This window comes from Schistocerca gregaria, unplaced genomic scaffold (genome assembly GCF_023897955.1).
Source record: "Schistocerca gregaria isolate iqSchGreg1 unplaced genomic scaffold, iqSchGreg1.2 ptg000066l, whole genome shotgun sequence".
Classification (NCBI taxonomy): Eukaryota; Metazoa; Arthropoda; class Insecta; order Orthoptera; family Acrididae; genus Schistocerca; species Schistocerca gregaria.
In genome coordinates this window covers 17861713-17867195 of record NW_026061707.1, presented here as the reverse complement: position 1 = coordinate 17867195, position 5483 = coordinate 17861713, and positions in this window count along the sequence as shown.

Below are 5483 nucleotides of genomic sequence, written 5' to 3'. Positions count from 1 at the left end.
TTCTGTAATCTGTGGAGTATCAGAGTGTTGATGAAACACAGAAATTGCGTCGGGATTGAATACAACAGTCACCATGCGCACTTTCCTCCAAGGGAGTAGTGTCTCAAACAGTCTATTCTTTGATCGTTCCCTGGAAGACCAGTAGTAGTTTCCGATGCTCATCTGGTGGCATTCTGTAATGTGTAGACTATCGGGGTGTTGATGAAACACAGTAATTGCATCGGGATTGAATACAACAGTCACCATGCGCATATTCCTCATTAAAAGTAATGTCTCAAACAGTCTACGCTTTGATCGTTCCCTGGAAGACCAGTAGTAGTTTCCGATTCACATCTGGAGGCATTCTGAAATCTGTGGACTATCAGAGTGTTGATGAAACACAGAAATTGCATCCGGATTGAATACAACAGTCACCATGCGCACTTTCCTCCATGGGAGTAAAGTCTCTAACAGTCTACGCTATGATCGTTCCCCAGAAGACCAGTAGTAGTTTCCTATGCACATCTAGAGGCTTTCTGTACACTGTGGACTATCAGAGTGTTGATGAAAGACAGAAATTGCATCGGGGTTGAATACAAGAGTCACCATGCGCAGTGTCCTCCATGGGAGTAATGTCTCAAACAGTCTACGTTTTGATCGTTCCCTGGAAGACCAGTAGTAGTTTACGATGAACATCTGGAGGCATTCTGTAATCTGTGGACTATCAGAATGTTGATGAAACACAGAAATTGCATCGGGATTGAACAAAACAGTCACCATGCGCACTTTCCTCCATTCTAGTAATGTCTCTAACAGTCCACGCTTTGATCGTTCCCTGGAAGACCAGTAGTAGTTTCCGAAGCACATCTGGAGGCTTTCTGTACTCTGTGGACTATCAGAGTGTTGATGAAACACAGAAATTGCATCGCGATTGAATACAACAGTCACCATGCGCACTTTCCAAGATGGGAGTAATGTCTCAAATAGTCTACACTTTGATCGTTCCCTGGAAGACCAGTAGTAGTTTCCGATGCACATCTGGAGGCATTCTGTAATCTGTGGAGTATCAGAGTGTTGATGAAACACAGAAATTGCGTCGGGATTGAATACAACAGTCACCATTCGCACTTTCCTCCAAGGGAGCAGTGTCTCAAACAGTCTATTCTTTGATCGTTCCCTGGAAGACCAGTAGTAGTTTCCGATGCACATCTGGTGGCATTCTGTAATCTGTGGACTATCAGAGTGTTAAAGAAACACAGAAATTGCATCGGGAATGAATACAACAGTCACCATGCGCACTTTCCGCCACGGGAGGTATGTCTCGTACAGTCTACGCTTTGATCGTTCCCTGGAAGACCAGTAGTAGTTTCCGATGCACATCTGGTAGCATTCTGTAATCTGTGGCCTATCAGAGTGTTGATGAAACACAGAAATTGCATCGGGATTGAATACAACAGTCACCATGCGCACTTTCCTCCATAAAAGTAATGTCTCAAACAGTCTACGCTTTGATCGTTCCCTGGAAGACCAGTAGTGGTTTCTGATGCACATCTGGAGGCATTCTGTAATCTGTGGACTATCAGAGTGTTGATGAAACACAGAAATTGCATCTCGATTGAATACAACATTCACCATGCGCACTTTCCTCCATGGGAGTAAAGTCCCAGACAGTCAACGCTTTGATCGTTCCCTGGAAGACCAGTAGTAGTTTCCGATGCACATCTGGTGGCATTCTGTAATCTGTGGACTATTAGAGTGTTGATGAAACACAGAAATTGCATCGGGATTGAATACAACAGTCGCCATGCGCACAATCCCCCATAAAAGTAATGTCTCAAACAGTCTACGATTTGATCGTTCCCTGGAAGACCAGTAGTAGTTTCCGATGAACATCTGGAGGCATTCTGTAATCTATGGACTATCAGAGTGTTGGTGAAACACAGAAATTGCATCGGGATTGAATACAACAGTCACCATGCGCACTTTCCTCCATTGGAGTAATGTCTCATACAGTCTACGCTTTCATAGTTCCCTGGAAGACCAGTAGTAGTTTTCGATGCACATCTGGAGGCATTCTGTAAAATGTGGACTATCAGAGTGTTGATGAAACACAGAAATTGCATCGGGATTGAATACAACAGTCAACATGCGCACTTTCCTCCATAAAAGTAATGTCTCAAACAGTCTACGCTTTGATCGTTCCCTGGAAGACCAGTAGTGGTTTCCGATGCACATCTGGAGGCATTCTGTAATCTGTGGACTATCAGAGTGTTGATGAAACACAGAAATTGCATCTCGATTGAATACAACTCTCATCATGCGCACTTTCCTCCATGGGAGTAATGTCCGAAACAGTCAATGCTTTGATCGTTCCCTGGAAGACCAGTAGTAGTTTCCGATGCACATCTGGTGGCATTCTGTAATCTGTGGACTATCAGAGAGTTGATGAAACACAGAAATTGCGTCGGGAATGAATACAACAGTCGCCATGCGCACATTCCCCCATAAAAGTAATGTCTCAAACAGTCTACGCTTTGTTCGTTCCCTGGAAGACCAGTAGTAGTTTCCGATGCACATCTGGAAGCTATCTTTAATCTGTGGTCTATCAGAGTGTTGATGAAACACAGAAATTGCATCGGGATTGAATACAACAGTCACCATGCGCACTTTCCTCCATTTTAGTAATGTCTCTAACAGTCCACGCTTTGATCGTTCCCTGGAAGACTAGTAGTAGTTTGCGGTACACATCTGGAGGCTTTCTGTACTCTGTGGACTATCAGAGTGTTGATGAAACACAGAAATTGCATCGGGATTGAATACAACAGTCACCATTCGCACTTTCCTCCATGGGAGTAATTCTCAAATAGTCTATGCATTGATTGTTCTCTGTAAGACCAGTAGTAGTTTCCGATGCACATCTGGAGGCATTCTGTAATCTGTGGACTATTAGAGTGTTGGTGAAACACAGAAATTGCATCGGGATTGAATACAACAGTCGCCATGCGCACATTCCCCATAAAAGTAATGTCTCAAACAGTCTACGGTTTGATCGTTCCCTGGAAGACCAGTAGTAGTTTCCGACGAACATCTGGAGGCATACTGTTATCTATGGACTATCAGAGTGTTGATGAAACAGAGAGATTGCATCGGGATTTAATACAACAGTCACTATGCGCACTTTCCTCCATTGGAGTAATGTCTCAAACAGTCTACGTTTCATTGTTCCCTGGAAGACCAGTAGTAGTTTTAGAAGCACATCTGGAGGCATTCTGTAAAATGTGGACTATCAGAGTGTTGATGAAACACAGAAATTGCATCCGGATTGAATACAACATTCACCATGCGCACTTTCCTCCACGGGAGTAATGTCTCAAACAAACTTCGATTTGATCGTTCCCTGGAAGACCAGTAGTAGTTTCTGATGCACATCTGGTGGCATTCTGTAATGTGTAGACTATCAGGGTGTTGATGAAACACAGTAATTGCATTGGGATTGAATACAACGGTCACCATGCGCACTTTCCTCCATGGGAGTAATGTCTCTAACAGTCTACGCTTTGATCGTTCCCCAGAAGACCAGTAGTAGTTTCCTATGCACATCTGGAGGCTTTCTGTACACTGTGGACTATCAGAGCTTTGATGAAACACAGAAATTGCAACGGGATTGAATAATACACTCACCATGCGCACTTTCCTCCATGGGAGTAATGTCTCAAACAGTCTACGCTTTGATCGTTCCCTGGAAGACCAGTAGTAGTTTCCGATGAACATCGGGCGGCATTCTGTAACCTGTGGACTATCAGAGTGTTGATGAATCACAGAAATTGCATCGGGATTGAATACAACAGTCTCCCTGCGCAGTTACCTCCATTGGAATAATGTCTCAAACATTCTACGCTTTGATCGTTCCCTGGAAGACCAGTAGTAGTTTCCGATGAAATTCTGGGGCTTTCTGTAATCTGTGGACTATCAGAGTGTTGATGAAACACAGAAATTGCATCGGGATTGAATACAACAGTCAACATGCGCACTTTCCTCCATGGGAGTAATTCTCAAACAGTCTATGCTTTGATCGTTCCCTGTAAGACCAGTAGTAGTTTCCGATGCATATCTGGTGGCATTCTGTAATCTGTGGACTATCAGAGTGTTGAAGAAACACAGATATTGCATCGGGATTGAATACAAAAGACACCATGCGCACTTTCTTCCACGGGAGGTATGTCTCAAACAATCTACGCTTTGATCGTTCCCTGGAAGACCAGTAGTAGTTTCCGATGCACATCTGGTGGCATTCTGTAATCTGTGGACTATCAGAGTGTTGATGAAACACAGAAAATGCATCGGGATTGAATACGCCAGTCACCATGCGCACTTTCCTCCATGGGAGTAATGTCTGAAAGAGTCTACGCTTTGATCGTTCCCTGGAAGACCAGTAGTAGTTTCCGATGCACATCTCGTGGCATTCTGTAGTATGTGGACTATCAGAGTGTTGATGAAACACAGAAATTGCATCCGGATTGAATACAACGGTCACCATGCGCACTTTCTTCCATGGGAGTAATGTCTCAAACAATTTACGCTTTGATCGTTCCCTGGAAGACCAGTAGTAGTTTCAGATGCACATCTGGTGGCATTCTGTAATGTGTATACTATCAGGGTGTTGATGAAACACAGTAATTGCATCGGGATTGAATGCAACAGTCACCATGCGCACTTTCCTCAATGGGAGTAATGTCTCTAACAGTCTACGCTTTGATCGTTCCCCAGAAGACCAGTAGTAGTTTCCTATGCACATCTGGAGGCTTTCTGTACACTGTGGACTATCAGAGTGTTGATGAAAGACAGAAATTGCATCGGGGTTGAATACAACAGTCTCCATGCGCAGTTTCCTCCATGGGAGTAATGTTTCAAAGCGTTTACGCTTTGATCGTTCCCTGGAATACCAGTAGCAGTTTCCGATGCACATCTGGAGGCATTCTGTAATCTGTGGAGTATCAGAGTGTTGATGAAACACAGAAATTGCATCGGGATTGAATACAACAGTAACCATGCGCACATTCCTCCATAAAAGTAATGTCTCAAGAGTCTACGCTTTGATCGTTCCCTGGAAGACCAGTTGTAATTTCCGATGCACATCTGGAGGCATTCTGTAATCTGTGGAATATCAGAGTGTTGATGAAACACAGACATTGCATCGGGATTGAATACAACAGTCACCATGCGCACTTTCCTCCATGGGAGTAATGTCTCAAACAGAATAGGATTTGATCGTTCCCTGGAAGACCAGTAGTAGTTTCCGATGCACATCTGGAGGCTTTCTGTTCTCTGTGGACTATCAGAGTGTTGATGTAACACAGAAATTGCATCGGGATTGAATACAAGAGTCACAATGCGCACTTTCCTCCATGGGATCAATTCTCAAAGAGTCTATGCTTTGATCGTTCCCTGTAAGACCAGTAGTAGTTTCCGATGCAAATCTCGAGGCATTCTGTACTCTGTGGACT